The following is a 17169-nucleotide window of genomic DNA, read 5'->3' as shown; positions in this document are numbered from 1 at the left end:
TAAAGGTACTTCTACAAAGTGCAATAGCAACAATATTGTAAACTTAAAGGCCCTGCCAAGTGAAATTGAAACTTTTTGTCTTAACACACAAGACGTGTTGGAATAAGGTTGCTGAAGACGTGAAAACACTGAGATTTATGTGTGACTGTTTTTTTTTTTCCCAGCTGTTAGAAAGTTGTTCACCTTTTTCCTGGCTTGGTTTTATTTCAGAAGTGCAAATATCTGATCAACCGTCTTGATGGGTAATTACCCCACCCCCCAATACTATAATGACAAAAAAAAAAATCACCAATATGTTCATCACAGTACAGTCTGATGTTAGCAGATGTCACTGCCTTCATTGAGAGTTAACAGCCAGTTACATGCTATGTGTTTGTTCATTGTGAAATAAGTTTCCCAAGTCTATCAGCTACGGTGAACACAGGTCATTAAGAGTATCATAACAGAGAGATATGTACCAGAAAACAGCTAATTTAACCCCAAATTCAGTCTCTTTGCTCTGAGAGTATTGTATTTTTCATTTGTGGGCGTGGCTTCAGCTCGCCAACTGACACGCCCACACCATTCTAACACAGATTTTACTGCCTCATTTTTCATGGTTTTGAAACTTCATTTTATAAACTTTTCAATGTTTTTTATGAATAAAATTTGGCCTGGTGGTTCATAACACAGTGGCCTTTCATGCAACAAATCTAAATGAAAGATTTTTTTAAAAATCACTTTATGGGGACTTTAAAAGCCTTTCTGCAGGCATTTTTGGCTGACTGCCAGGATCAGCCCTTCACATGGGTCTGTATGTGACTGTCTGACTGCCTGAGTGAGTGACAATACTTTCAAAGTCATACAGAGTTTTGTCAGCGGTGGAGTAGCGACAGCTAATGGTGGTTCATGAAGCATAGTGGTTTATTTATGGATGTATGTATTTATAAATAGGTTTAGACTTAGAGGAGGCTTTTGTACCTTTACCTTCATGATGGCAACCTTATCTGTTGCTATCATAAACATTTTCAACATTACTGTATCTGATGTCAGTTAGTGCCAAAATGATTCAATTCCCAGAAACATCTAGTCAGAAAATGAGTATTTACTTCTGTAGTTACAAACACCTCACTTGCACTGCCCCATCTGGGTCTATAACATCCCTGAAGCATTATTACAGGCTTGTAGCCTCTGCATGCTTGATCACTATACTAGTATCCAAGTCGACTTTTTGGCACATTTTTGTAACTCACTGAAGGCTCTCTTTTTCATGTGTGACCAGTGTTTACAATCTGGTTGCAGAGCCCACCAAAACCCACCTGAATCAACATACAAAGGCAGACAACCTGTGTAGCTCTCCGCATGAACTGTCCTCAACCAGAAAACATCCACAGCCCAAAGCGACACTAGCGGGCAATACAAACAGATAATCAAACAACTTGTCAACAGTATCAAAATGCAGAATTTGTTCACAGAGTTTTATCATGGATTTAATGACTGTGTGTGTGATTCCTATTAGAAAAACCCACAGGAAAATATCACCTAACACTGTTGTTACCCACAGATATAAAGAGCTTTTTAGCATCTAGTATAAAATTGCTTTGGTTTCACAGCAATTTTCCATTTTCAGCAGCAGCAGGCAGCTGTTTTATGTAAAAACCTAGAACTAATGCCTTAAAGTTGTTCATCTGCACAGTCACATAGCAGTTCACATCCATTAATGTTCTCACCAAATAGTAGCATTAAATCTGACAACAGATATGAGGAGGTATATTTGTGTATACTTACAACAGTGGGGGGGGGAGACTAAAAACAAAACATCATATACAGACTTGCATTAAACTGGAGATGTGCACAATCATTTATGAGTCCATCTGCACAGAAAGCCACATAGCTGACTATTTGGACCAAAGTATTCAGCAGGCTGATCATTACACTGTAATTACATTCTATTCAAATACCTCCACTGGTCTTGGAAGGCTTTCCGCAAGATTTCCAAGTGTTTCTGTGAGAATTTGTGTCAGTTCATTCTGTTGAGCATCTATGAGGTCAGGCACTGATGTTGGATGAGAAGGCCTGGCTTGCAATCTCCTTTTCAGTTCATTCAAAAGGTGCTGGATGTGGTTGAGGTCAGGGCTCTGTGGGCTGGTCAAGCTCTTCTACACTGCACTCATCGAACCATGTCTTTACAGTCCTTACTTTGTGCACTGGAGCACAGTCATGTTAGAAGAGAAAAGGGCCCTCCCCAAACTGTTGCCACAAAGTTGGAAGCATAGCATTGTTTAAAATGTCTTGTCATGATAGCTCAAACCCTGATAAACAGACCCATACCTTTATCACTCCTCCACCAAACTTCGCTGCTGGCACAATGCAGTCAGGCAGAACCCCAGACTCACCCATCTGACTGCCAAACATGGTAGCGTGATTCGTCATTCCAGAGAACCGTTTCCACCGCTCCACAGTCCGGTGTGGGTGTGCTATACACCATTCCATCTGATGCTTTACTTGGATTCGGTGATGTCAGGCTTGCATTAAGCGGCTCAGCCATGGAAACCCATTTCATGAAGCTCTGGCCACACAATTTTTGTGCTTACATTAATGCAAGTGGAAATAAGAAACTCTTCAGCTATGGAATCAGCAGAGCATTGGCAACTTTTATGTACAATGCATTTGTTGATCTATGATTTTACATGGTCTTCAACTTCATGGCTGAGTTGCTGTTATTCCTAAATGCTTCCACTTTCTAATAATGTCATTAAAGTTGACTTAAATATCCAGCAAGGATGAAATTTCACAAAACTTGAAGTCACTGAGCTCTTCAGAATGGCCTACTTTGTATTTAGTATGGCCTATTTTTGTCAACCAATAACTCAACCAAACCTATGTCTTCTGATCAAAAAAAAAAAACAAAACAAAACAAAAAAACAATATATATATATATATATATCCCCAGGTTCAAATCCGGCCTGTTGCCCTTTACTGCATGACTCTCCCCACTCTCTTCCCTGTTTCTGAGTCTATCCACTGTCCTAACTCTATCAAATAAAGGCATGAAAAGGCCAAAAAATAAATCTTGAAAAAATAAATAAATAAATAAAAAATAACTAGCCTCTTGATGTGTCTTGTTTATTTGACTACCAAACACTTATCAGTTCATCCTTCAGTAAGCAGCAAAATTTCACTAAAAGATGTAACAATTTTAGAAAGTAAGGTTAGAGCAGGGGTGTCCAAACCATGGCCCGGGGGCCAGATGCAACTGGTCCAATTTTGATTGGACTGCAGCAAATTCTAGAAATTAAATGAAATATGGCCCACATTTGCTTGACTGTACTTCATAGTTTCAGCTCAAGATAGTGCTACCATGCTAATTCTGTAAACAAAGATCTTGACAAGAAGAATTACTTGATGTGTTTTTTTGTGACTAAATTAAGACAACTCTGTACAAGGTCAACATGTTGGCAACCAAAATAATAATAATATCTTGTTTCCTGACTCCCTGATAGGTTATGGCAGCAAATAGCAGTAGCAATAATATTACATGGGGCAGAGCCAGTGGTAGCTAGAGCTAAAAAGCCCCCCCTGAAATCTCACTGGCATCCCCAAAAACCTGGAACTTATTGACTATTTGCATTGTTAGCCATTATATCCTCCACCCCAGCTCCTCCTTTATTCTGCTTCTGACTTCATCACTGTCATATACCTTGCCTTGCGAATAATAAAGCGGCCCCAACATCCTTATGTATTTCTGTACGTGGCCCTCGGTGGAAAAAGTTTGGACACCCCTGGGTTAGAGCAACAAGCAAAGCTGGCGAAATCTGGCATTAATTGTTAATCAATTCCTCCAGGGATCAGTGGAAACAGTCATGACAAATGAACAAGAATGCAGCTGCTTATAGATGCAATAAAGTACCGCTTGCTAACAAGCAGCCTTTTCTGCTTTAGAAATTATATTCTCATGTCTAATCTAGAGCTTGTTGCAATGGACCAAAGTAACCAAAAAACAAATTAATGCCATTTTAAAGAGCATTTCACAAATGCAGCTAAACGAAAACAATCAATCTTTGAATTTCAGCTATTTATAAAATCCAAAGCTCTTCCAAGTGTTTCATGGGTAGCAGGTGATTAATTCTGCACAGCTGCCACTACAAAATCCAGCGCTGCAGGCTGACATTAATTAGTTTCACCTCACGATCCTGACATGGCAGGCGGCAGTGGGTGTGGATGGTGACAGCGATGAACTGTAAACAGACATGACTCTCTCTCTGTGACCCTGCCCTCTATCCTGCTACTAAAAGGAAACTCTACCAATTGTTGTCCTGCAGGTCTGACTTGTAAAGACACATTTTAAAAAGATTATGACCGTGACTCTGGATGAATAGTACACGCAGACCAAACGCAGCGCTACATTCTGCCTTTACATTCATATTCTTGGCAGTCATCAACCAATATATGTGCTTCCCCATGTGTCTGACGCAGCAGTTTTTACCGACCCTTGTTTCCGGCCTTTAGCTGCTTTGTGGCATCCACTTATTTCCTTACTCACTCTCTCCATCCCTAGCTCTCCTGTTGCTGTTGGTTTGCTCACACGGACTCCTTCTCAGTCTCACACACTAAGTTTATTCTCTCTCTATCTTTGCTCCACCTCTAGCTTGCAGCGTGCCTTTCCCTGTTTTCTCTCTCCCTCCGTCTCTCTACATGCAGCTCACATGCTCAACTCTCAGCACTGGCCATCAGTTCCATCCCACCAGGCTGCAGTATTGATGAGGGAAGCACTATTGGCTGAGCGCTACAAATCTACTCACCCAAGATCGACTCTCAGAGCTCTTCCCCCTCGTCTCTGTAATATATTACGTACTGGTCATCAACCCACCAGCTTACTCCTTAAACTGGGGCATCCGGCCAGCACTCAGTCCACTGTTGTTCATCCTCAGCTGCATTAGATGGACTCCCCAGCTCCCAGGGGAATCAATTCAATCTATTAGCAGGGAACCTTTTGCTTACCACTTGCTTATCAACAGAAGATCATTGATCACAACCACAGGCTGATCTCACATGACAAAACAAGCATCCACTTGAAGGATACTTTTAGTCACAGTCGATAAACCACTCATGGATGGGCTTTGGGCAAACTGCATTTCTAACATATCAGAGTTATGACAGCGGAAGTGGCTAGAATATGACACTTGATTTGATTAGTGAAATGCAAGATACAACAGGATATGATGTGAAACAATATGACTAGTGATGCTCCTAGGCAAATCATTTCACATCGAATTTAACACAAATTATAATGAATGGCGTGAAGATGGTTTACAGAACGTGGCTAAGGTTAGTAGTGCTAGCACTAGGTCAGATCATAGGTCAGGCAAGATATGGAAGCATACACTGAAAAAACTACAACAATGCTGTTGTTGGATTGATGCAATTCTTCATTTTACAACAGCCTAAAATTATTGATTTGTTCATTAAATCTAAATCTTCTAAATTATCTTTATGGTTGAACCTATATTTTTTTATTTACACTGGCAGTTGGACACCAAATTAAAGTCTGTCATTAGATCAATGTATTTTTATTACATTAAGCCTGCTGTGCGCATGTGTAACAACATCCCGTAGGTCCTGAGTGGATTCAAAAAACACTTGATCCAACAGCAGCCGTCACTTTCTGAGTGGCTCTCCCTCTACACTCCAGCACTGGCACCCAGCATTGACCTACGTGTCGAAACGCGTCCGTTGTGCCCTGTTATGCCTGAATAAACGTCAAAAAGGACATTTTGAATGCTGACCTTCCTGCTTCCAGTTTAGCTCAATGGGTTACCCTGCTGACTTTTGACTGGGAGATTGATGGTTCAAATCCCAGTCAGGTCCTAAACTTTGGATAGAAGTGCCTGAAACATCAGGAGAGCGACATCCATTTCCTGCAAGAATCCTATACTACTGTTTTTTCAGCAATAAACTTCACAGGCATGTTTTGGGGACCTCTGAGACCAATATAAACTTGTCTTAAAGGGCAAAATATGTCCCCTTTAATACATTTCTGCTCTCCCATCAGGCCAAAGTAGCAGGAGTTTTCAGGAAAAATGTGTTGAGTTGACTTTCAAGACTTGTGGGAGGCATGGTGGCACAGGGGTTAGCGCTGTTGCCTCACAGCAAGAAGGCTGCTGGTTTGCTTCCTGGTCTGGGCCTTTCTGTGCGGAGTTAGCATGTTCCCCCCGTGCATGTGTGGTTTCTCTCCGGACACTCTGGCCTCCTCCGACCTCCAAAAATGCTCATTAGGTTAAATGGTGACTCTAAATTGGCTGGGATAGGCTCCAGCCCCCACCATAATTAGGTTTGCTAAACCTTTAAACATAGTTTCTATGAACCTAAAAAATTTACATTTACCTTATTTAAAAAAAATGTATTAACTCAATTCAAAATGTTTCATGTGATTGATTACTTCATTTTTTTTTTAAGTTCAACCAATGTTTTACTTTTTTCAGTGTATGCCAGTTTAGCACTTCGCCCTGGTCCTGTACTGCTCCACCCTCCTGACAGCCATCATCCAGGCCTGTGCCAAGTCCATACCCCATCTCCCCAGGTATCCTCCCAGATGCCCCTCCATAGTGCATGCCATTGCCTCCAGCATCTGGACCTGCCTACTGGGTCCTGGGCGCCCAGTATGCATTGCACATCAAGGAAAGGGCGGCAGGTGCCCGTAAAAGCACAGCTGCCTTCCCATCCTCGCTCTCCTGAGCATGTCTGCATTGGACATGGGTATCATCTTGCTAATGATACCAAAGATAGGCCAAAGAAAAGTTGTCACAAAGGAGTCCAACTGCCGCCTCTGGCCAAGAGGACCAAAGACAAAAGACTGACTTTCTTCCACATGCTCAGATGCCAGGAACACCTCACTGTCTTGCTCAGCAAACCAATAGCCCGATCGTACATGGGCCTATACCTCTCAATCCTTTCGCAACAACTGTCTATAACTTTTCACAGCCATTGCACAACTTTACCGCTGTTTTCTTGGTCAATGTAGTTTTAAACTGCCCGGTTCCAAAGAGATGCTATCAGTACTCTTTATATCAGATTAACGAGCATTATGGCAGCATTGTAGTATAACACAGATTTAGTGGCAACTAATGGCAGGCCACTGTATTACAGAGCATTTGATCAGGATTTAATCAGAAAAAGTCAACCTTTTGTACCAACTTGTGAGGGGTCAGACTTTAACTATTTAGCCAGCCAAACATGTGCATCCCTAAATACGAGGCGGCATGACACGATATGATAACAGAGAAAACTGTATGGTGGGAAAAATCTTTAGAAAACAATACAAATAAAAAGATCTGTAAACTAAAGGGTATAAAATGATTGATGCTGATACACATTACCCGAAAGACTTGCACTGTCTTTTAATTGTATATTTTGGTTTCAGATTTATACATCCATAAAAGTACAAAATCTTGACATGTTATTTCAATCTTGACAGCTTCTCCTTGCTGCCTGATGCTATCAGTGAGTAATCCCTGTCTGGTCTCTGCACAGTGTTACAGCCAGCTGCCCTTTCATTCAGTCAAAGACCACTGGCTGGAAAAAGAACCCCCGACAAAAATCAATGCAGTTTACTGTGCAATGTGTGGGAACATTAGTCAGGTTAGAGTCAGCTCATTTAATGCAGAAAGGTCCATAGTGCTGTGACGGGGCACTGCAAGCTCACAGATTTACATCCCAGGAAGAGTATTAGCATATAGACTCACTGCTGCTCTGCCTGGGAAAGTTATGACTAATGAATGCTATTATACTTGTGTCCCTCTATATCACATTCACACTCGCAACCCTGGCATGTTTTAGTATGCTGATAGAGATTCATTTAAGCAAGGGGGGATATTCTAATCAAAGTCTCAGACACTTAAGCTTGCCCTGAAGCCAATATGGGGAGCACAAACACTTTACAGTCTATATTATGCAAGGAAGATTCAAGTTTGAATCCAGGACAGGCTGCAGGGTCAACTAAGACCATTTGCATGAATGCGTGACCTTGTATCATAGATCAGCTGGAGGTCAAATCTTCTTAAATTAACTCTTACCATCATGAGAATCTGTTAACATCACTGGCTATCTTATTAGTTACAATGGTGCTAACTCTCCCTTCCATGCCTCGAAACTACTGCATCATTATTGCCTGTAATCATGGTGACTCGGGCTCGCTCCATTATTGTTGCTCCTGGTCATTTAGAGCCTTACAGCCAGTGTTTCTATGACAACGTGCACAACAAAAAGCATGCAGCCCATTTATTTTGAATGGGAGCCCAAACTCACTAAAAGGGGAGGATAGAAATCAAATGTCAGAGAGTAAAAGCTCATAACTAAACTAATCGTGTCAGAGAAAAAAAGTGTATTTTCTAACATGTTTCTCCTACAGCAAGCTGAAAAGCACTCTTTTTTTTTTTTGTAGGTGCAAGTTATGAAACTTCTATGAAAACAAAGAAGCATGGTGAAAATCATCATCTGACTACTTACAGGATAACACAATTACAGGAGTGTATTCATAAGAGAAAATCAAATGTTCTTAAAAGCCTTTTGCTTCTGGCTACAATTCAAATCTAGACCATTTTGTTCAGCTCTGTTTAAAGATTTCTGTTCCTTTGATATCACCCCCCCCACCCCCACCCCCCCCCCCAGGTTTTATTTAGCTGTTGATATTTTCCACGTGTTTTCTGTTTTTAAAAAAAACTAACTTTAAATATTGATTTTTACAATTGAACCTGAAACAGCTCTAGATTGACCGACCTCCGCTAGGTCTGGATACAGTCCACTTGTACATAATGCTTCTATGTTGTGTTCACCTTTGAGAACCACTGGATTACAAATCAGTAAAAACTAAGGCCTGATGTGACTGACATGAGCAAACAAAACATTGGTGACAGGATTGATAGTTTATGTACTATATATCATTTTTAATAGTTGTAACCACTGCAGTCAGGTAGATGCCAAACAGAGTGAGTTGTAGCATGCTGCTGAACAGTCTTTGTGTACATTTGCAAAAGCTAAGATTTACAGTGAGTAATAGGGTTGACTGTTAAGAGAAGGGCAGGGAACTTTTTTCAGAAGAAACACTATGTAAATATTTACAGGACAAAATCAGCAAAGAGGTAGCAGGTGCTTTCTCCATGGATCTTCAAAATCTTGGAATGATGTGCGTTGATTAAAGGTTTAATTGCATTTCTTAACATGTCTTATTTGAAAGAATGGATCCTTTGATGACTAAAAAACATCTTTCTAAGAAAAAAGAATAATTTTCAGGATCAATAAACGGTTTCAGTCCTTTCTAAAGCAAAGTCTGACAAGTGTTTCCTGATTCCCATATCTTTCATTTTGGTATGCTGCTTTTCTTTGTCACTTTCAAAGTAAAGGTTATCTTTCAAAGTGGACAAAATAAACCTACACTAGCACAAAAAGTAAGGAAATGTGTTTGGTAGATTATTTCTTGGTTGTAGCAATGCTTCTTGGTGCCACATCTGTAAGGAACATGGATTTGTGGGATGAGCAGCAGAGCTGAGTATGTGCCCATGAAAAGTTTGCCAAACCTCTGCTGATGCCAAACAGCTTATTCTTCCACTGACTCTTGTTTGGTGGATTTGATGTTTGAAGTCTGAAGAATCAAGACATATTGGCATTTTAACAATGTATTCATTTAACAAACAAGAGCCTCAGCAGCGTGTGGAAGAACCATACACAGCAACAACAGCCTGGCACCTCCTCCTCATGCTGGTCACCAGCCTGGTCACACATTGCTGTGGAATGGTGCCCCATTCTTTAATCAGCGTTTGTCACAAGTCAGCCAATGTGGATGTGTTGGTCACTCTGACACCAACAGCAAGCCCAAGCGGATCTCACAAGTGTTCAATGGGGCTGAGGTCAGGACTGCTGGCAGGCCATTCCATCCTCTCCACTCCCAAATTCTGGAGTCTCTGATTAACCCCACTCTGTAGGGGCGAGTGTTGTCATCTTGGAGGATAGAGTTCGGTCCCTGTCTGTGGTGATATGGGTATGCCACAGGTTGGAGAATCTCAACTTGATATCTCTCTGCATCGTAATTGCCTCCAATGATGACAATCAGGCACCTGGTTGATATGTCATGTGAAAACTGATACTTCTTATGCCTTTGTTTCAATAGTTTTCTGCAGCAGCGGGTTTTCGTTGAATGTGTCTTCATCAGGGGGAACTACATGTAAGGATCACCTGATGTGAATATGGAATATGGAGTATCATGTCAAAACAATACAGTACAGATGATAGAGTATGATACGATACAGTATAGTACAATATTATACATAATACCAATCGATACAATACACTTCATTTCCTCCTAGGGGAAATTAGTCTTGGATTTAAAGGTCATTGATTATGCAAAATACAGTTTTTCAGGCTTTCCCAACAAAAATATGTGTACCTGGTCTGTCCACAATCCCCCCAAGAATCAGAAAAATCAATCCCCCCTCTCTTTCTCCACCTTTCAGAAAATGTCTGCTAAAACAAGCTGTTCTCAGATTTTCCCCTCATGATGTCCTGTGGGGAGTTAGCACTGCCCCCAGGTTCAGTTGACCCTCCCCGTTGGAAGAAAGTTCCGCCCTCATCCATTAAACAACATCCATTTCCTGAGGTGGGCGGAGTCAAGGGCGGGTCAAACAGCTCATTAACATTTAAAGCTGCAGAAACAGCAGGGCTGAAACAGAGGAGTTTTTAGTAGGACTGGGCAATAAATCCTAAATTAGATTAAAACCAGGCAGCAACCTCCGGTCCTGTAAAATGAAGCCAATGCGGAAGTGCAAAAAATTGCTATACCGCGAGTATCCACTTGAGGCTGGCTGCAGGAACACCGGAAGTCCCGTCTGGACACACGTTAAACAGCCAGTTTTGACACTAGAAATAAACTGGTTTACAGCCTGGTTCAAAAAACCAAACATGTCTCATTAGCTAGTGTCTTATTGTGCTCTTACTGTATAGGGGGTGAATTTTTTTTTATACCACAATCATTTGGATTATATTTAGGATAAACCTCACTTCAGGCTGATTGGTGCATCTCATTTGATTGACAGATAGCTCGTCAGGCAGAGGCTACGTTTCTGTCAACCAGAATGCTAGCTAGCTAGCTGACAGGAAGTCGCCCTTAGTGGGGCAAAACAAACCTATTACTAAGGCTATAGGAATTATGGCAATGGGCTAATTTGCCAAAATGTTTAAGTATCCCTTTAATTTATTTTTGCAAATCTGAGACAAATATAAACTTGTCTTAAAGGGGTAAAATGTGTGATATACTGCACATACTAAGCTGCCTCTACAGTAATAATTTTTTAAAAAGCAGCAGCAGCACTTTATCAGAAGTAGGGCAGCACAACCAAAACAATGTGTTATTTCAGGGTCATTGACATACTGCTAATAAATGCTGTCAAAAAAGCAGAAACACACAAGAAAAAAAGCTATAAAATGAGGCAAGGTGTGACAAGAGGTGAGGAACAAGGTGCAAGCATGTTGTGAAACTGACTACTGACTTTGGAAGGCAGTGATGAGCATTTCTCCTCATTTTTCTATAACATTTTACATACAAAAGTGCTTTATTGATGGGAAACAGGTTTAATGGTCCATTATGAAAAAAAAAACAGTAGATGGAGACAAATGAAGACATTTGTAGCCACTGACAAGTGTATGAGATGCTGGGAGAACGGGAGTCAATACTACATCTTTGGCTTTAGAACTCAGCTCAGTTGGTTCAGTACAGGGTTGCAGTTTATGATTGTTTGCTGTTGTTAATCAATATGAGCAGATGTGTTTCTGAATATGACCACAACCAAAAGAAGAGGTGAATTTCAGAAACCAACTTTATTGTTAGATTTCGGGCTCCTTCTTTAAAAAATGACTTCAAATGTTTGTCAAGGTTATTGGCATTCAGTTTGACAGCTCTTATTTCCTTCTTTGTGTTTAACGTACAGGCCTTGAGTTGAGAACAAGTTTTTTAGAGGCTCAATACTACAAAGTCATAAACTGCAGTCCAATATCTTTTTCACTCTCTCACTCAATCAAACAAAAACACAGATTGCACTATTGCACAATCCAGATAAGACAGAGTGAAAGAATGTCAAATCTGTTGATTTGATAAAGAGATAAAAACAGGTTACTTTGTGCTAGAGAAACTCTAACTTCAAAGGACAACAAAACTAAAAGTTTGCCATTTAAGTGGCTGCTAAATCAAAGTGAACTTGGTATGAACTTTTCTTTTGGGCCAAAACTAAGTTCAAAGGATCTCCTACACACACAAACATTCGCTCCAAACTGTGTTGTTATTTGTACATGAATCCAACTAAATAATAACAAGGCACAACAGCAAATCAAAACTTCTGTCTTTGAAATTTGCTGGCATTGCCCCAGCCTGATAGATGGTGTTTGGTCAGCACATTGAACAAATGTAATAAAAACTTGAAAAAGTCTTTGAAGACTTGTAGTTGCAAGACCAATAGATTTCTCTCTTGCTTACAGACCCTCAGCTCAGCAGTTTTACAGCTGCATGTATCTGATCCTCTGCTTTTATTAAAGTTACCCTCTGGGTGAAAAAGTTAATTTTAAAAGAGGACCTGCAAAGACCAAATTCATCTGCAATGAATCTGTGTCTGATAAACTGCCTGTGCCTTATAAAATGTCTGCTCAGTCATCCCAGAATAATAGATCCAGTAAATCAGCGGCAGAAACCACAAGCAGAATCAGACCCATTTGTGAGCAGCCCTCTGCTAAAGCTTTCCCTGTTGTTTTTGTTAACATATGTGTTTGTAGCATAGACTGTATAAAGTAAAGGCATATTCTCAGGTGGCTTTCACACTAGGGGCCCAGTCCCGGATCAGAGTGCACTTGAGCCCAAAGTCTGGTTCGTTTTGGTCAGCATGAATGCAAATAAACCTTGCCTGGGCCGAAGCCCACTTGGGGAGGTGGTCTGATGCGCAATTCAAAAACCACTGTAGGGCAAGCCCGTTTAATCCACCAAGCAAGACGTAGATGTGTAGACACGAAGAGTAACATTGCTGGCATCTGAAAAGGTAATTTTAAAACATTGATGGAGGCAGGATGGACTTTTATGGCGGGTAAAAACATAAACAATCATCGCTCAGGTCACAACCTGAGTGGCTGCCATGGTAACTTCTTCCTCTTTCTCCTCCTCAGGGAGTTTGTAAACTAGCTATGTGCATACTGCCATGCAGGAGACAGCCTAAAAAGTGAGAAAAGGAGAGACAGAGAGCCTGTGATGTGGCCCTCTGTGATCCTCCAGACAGTAACTTGTCTAAATAATTGCTTAAATACAGCCAATGCAAAGAGGTGCAAGGACATTAATGTCATGTCAATATCATAAAGTTTTTTTTTTGTTTGTTTGTTTGTTTGCCACAGAATGATTATTTTTTCACTTCTTGGTCCCCAGCAGATGGGAGAACAAGTTTGTCCTTAGCCATTATTGTTTACTGTGTGTCACTCATGAAAATCTTCTGAGTTTTATTTCAGCTTAGTTTTTTCTTATGTATTTAGTCCCATACTTTTGTCAAAATTCAAGTGACATTACTGCAGCACAAATACTCTTGAAACTCAGGTTGTCCTAAAGAAAAGGGAAGTTTTAATGTGCACCACAGGGTAAAGGTTTTACATGCTTTTTATGACAATAAGTCCAGCGAGACAAAATGGTTAAAAAAAATAGGTTAGTGCTCAGAGGTTTGAGAGGCTAACACATTTCATTTTCGGGATTTGACAACTGCAGAAGCGAGTCTTAATGGAAGTAGGGTTTAATCTCCAGTCATAATAGTTACGCACTTCCTTGTCTGCAGGAACCTTTGGAGGGACTTTCATGCTTATTTTTATGTGTCAACAAAAGACAGTGGTACAAAATCCCACACAGAAACACAGGAACCTTAACAGCTTGCTAGTCAGTAAAGGTCTTGGGAGGTACATGCTAATTTTAGGAATGCTTACACCAAAAATATAAACATCTTTGCTAATCTTAAGTGAGCTCTAAGGCTTGGGTTTTCTCATGCGTGATCATGCATTTACTGTACCTTGTAGGTGTGGGTTTGTGTGTATAAATGGATTGGTTCAGTCATGGGAAGTTATATCTGTTTAAATCAGAAAAGATCAAAGTCAGAAGACAATGCATCATCTGAACATTTCCCTCCTGAGTACACTCCGCTCTGAATGTTACAGCCTATTTGTGGTGGATATGTGTGTGTATGTGTGTATGAGAGTTTGTTGTGGTTTCTGAACACAAAGCTTGTCTCAGCTGTGGGAAGCCCTTCAGCAGAGGCCAGGCAGGACTCTGGATCAAAGCAGATCATAACCCTCCAGCATGGACTCTCTCTTTGAAAAGTGAGAATGGGTTTGAGACAAGTCAAAAGAGAGATAGTGTGTGTTTTTGAGGGAGTTTGTGTATATAAGGGGTGTGTCTATCTGCCCTGATGCCACTGTGACCTGGAGTGGGAAAATGAATAGATGATTGTTTGACTGTCCAGTGTACTCATCAGTTTGTGGGAGAGAGAGAGAGAGAGAGAGAGAGAGAGAGAGAGAGAGAGAGGGCAGACACTCGGATGCTGGAGTCATATGTGAAGCCTTTAAAACTTGACTGCATAAAAAAGTCTATGTGGGCTATAAGACTGTAAATGAACAGCAATATCAACCTGCCTTGTTTCTTGCCAATCATCATTATGATTTAATCCAATTGATAAATTAAACAAAAATATGCAATGTAAAATAAGTGATGGCATAAATATTCACCCCCTTAAAGTGACAGACCTTATTCAACAGATTGAATTGGTGCTAGCTGTCTCAGTTAGTGAAAGGATCACCTGAGTGTAGTGAATGTGTCTCCAGTGATTGTAGCATAAAGACACCTGTTTCTGGAAGATCCAGTCACTAATCGATCAGTATTCATGGCTACCATTACACCATGGAGACAAAAGAACACCCCAAGCAACTCAGAGAAAGGGTTATTGAGAAGTTTAAGCCAGAGGATAGATACAAAACCATTTACCAAGGCACAGGACATCAGCTCAGTGAAATCCTTCATCATGAAATGGAAGGAATATGGCATGGAGACTAGTGAGAGAGGCCACCAAGACACCTATGACTACTCTGACGGAGTTACAAGCTTCAGTAGCTGAGATGGGAGGACTCTGCATTCAACAATTGTTGCCTGAGAGTGGCAAGCAGAAAGCGACTGCTGGAGACAACTCACTTTAAATCTCAACTACATTCACCAAAATCATGTGGGAGACTCTGTGGTTAAGTGACAGAAAGTCCTTTGGACTGATAACACCAAAATGGTGCTTTTTTTTGGTAAGACACTCTGCTTAGCAGACACCAAACACTGCACATCACCACAAACAAACAATCCCCAGAGTGAAGCGCTGTTTTATAATAATAATAATAACTTTATTTATATAGCACTTTTGAAAACGAGGTTTAACAAAGTGCTTTGACACGAAGAAAATCAAAGCAGCAAGACAAAGACAGCAAAACAACAACAACAACGAGAGAACACTCAAGGGGAGAGAACCTAGACAAGATCAAAACCCAAACTATACATTCAGCCCAAACAACATTATTACTGAGACATTATTAGAAATAAAAATCCATGGAAGTCATAAGAGCTTTGATATGTTTGACATGACATCACCTGAACTGAGGCAACCTGAGAGGTCATTAAAATTTTATGGCATCATCATGTTGTGGGTATGCTTCTCTGCAGCCAGCCCTGGAAGGCTTGTAAAGGTAGAGGGTAAAATGAATGCACCAAAATGCAGGTCCATGTGCAACCTGAGATAGATTGACCAGTTTTGCAGAGAGGAATGGAGTGTCATGTCGAGTGAGTATGTCGTTGTTGGTGGGAGTATGCATGCATGGGGAGAGCATGCAATCTCTGCATAGAAAGCAAACCAGGAACCTTCCTGCTGTGAGGCAACAGCACTAACCCCTGTGCCATGCAAACCACACATGGTAGACAGGTGGGATAGCTCGACACATGTTGACACAAAATTTACATCAACTGGCAGTCAAGATCAAGCTCGATGGTATTTCTTATGTTCTGGACTTTTCCCCCCTGGTGGAATGCCCGGAGACTGTTTGCGGCTCTTGGAAACCCCACTACCTACCTGAAAGGTACCCTTGGTTGTGCTTACTCATCATATCCACCCTTTACTCCTCAAAGTGTGGACTTTTTTTTCAGCTAATTATTTTCCCATGCTCCTGGTAATATGCAAAGATATCCAGAGCACTACCTGGATTTTGTCAATCCTTGTTTTCACCCTGGTGCCCTCAGGCGGACTTACTCGCCATTACACGCCTTTTTTCAGCCTCAATTTTTGGACCAAACATTCCTAAAAGTTCTGCACAGTACTGTATATCTTTGTGTTATTGATATTAATTGTCTATCGATTTATCAGTTTAATTGCATTGTAATTATCATCCTTTATTAAAACGCAGCTGAAAGCTTTAGAAGCATCCAGATACATAAACCTTGTCCCAAGGATTTCTTTGTCATATTTTAAATAGTTACATGCTGCAATGGTTCTCACAACTAAATCCCTGCTGATTATTGTAGAGTAAATAATCTGTAGATTATACAAAAATAGATATAGTCATTCATTGCTTTCCTACTTTACTCAATCTAAGATCCTTGTTTCTGATCACTCATTTTCTCCTCTTGCTTAATCCCTATCGGGGTCAAGCCCTCACTGTATATCCCAGCATACACTGGGCACAGGACCAACCACATTCCATCAATCTCAGAGCCACCATTAGATTACTTCTTAATTACACTGTAAGATGATTCATGGGGGGAAATAAATCCTAAAACAGGTGAAAAGTCCAGCAAGGAGACAGAAATTATGTGTTCATTCCTGAGACACCCAGATTTGCCTAACTCTACTGATAAATGGACAACTACAGCAAACATCTGTATGCTGTATTCAAATGTGCAGGTGTTCCAGCACATTCTGGAAGCAGCTGGAACCAAACAGCCCCCCTAGGGTGCTAGCACCTTTGGTATCACCTAATTGATGCCTTCTTCAACTGCCGGTGACGTCGCTCCAATAGCATCATGCCATGAACTGACTCTCTCCATTCTCCAATTCGCATGCACTTTACAGAGCCACTGCGCTGCTCACACCGGGGATATCACGC

General features: G+C 40.8%; 1 protein-coding gene across 1 annotated transcript in view; it reads right to left on the bottom strand.

The window, feature by feature from the left end:
* srpk2 (SRSF protein kinase 2) overlaps positions 1 to 17169 on the bottom strand; it is a 122474-nt gene that overhangs the window by 104295 nt on the left and 1010 nt on the right. The gene's annotated exons all lie outside the window — the stretch shown is intronic.

This window comes from Cheilinus undulatus, linkage group 9 (genome assembly GCF_018320785.1).
Source record: "Cheilinus undulatus linkage group 9, ASM1832078v1, whole genome shotgun sequence".
Lineage (NCBI taxonomy): Eukaryota > Metazoa > Chordata > Actinopteri > Labriformes > Labridae > Cheilinus > Cheilinus undulatus.
Note: the sequence above shows the minus strand (reverse complement) of the source record. Positions and strands in the feature narration are given on the sequence as shown.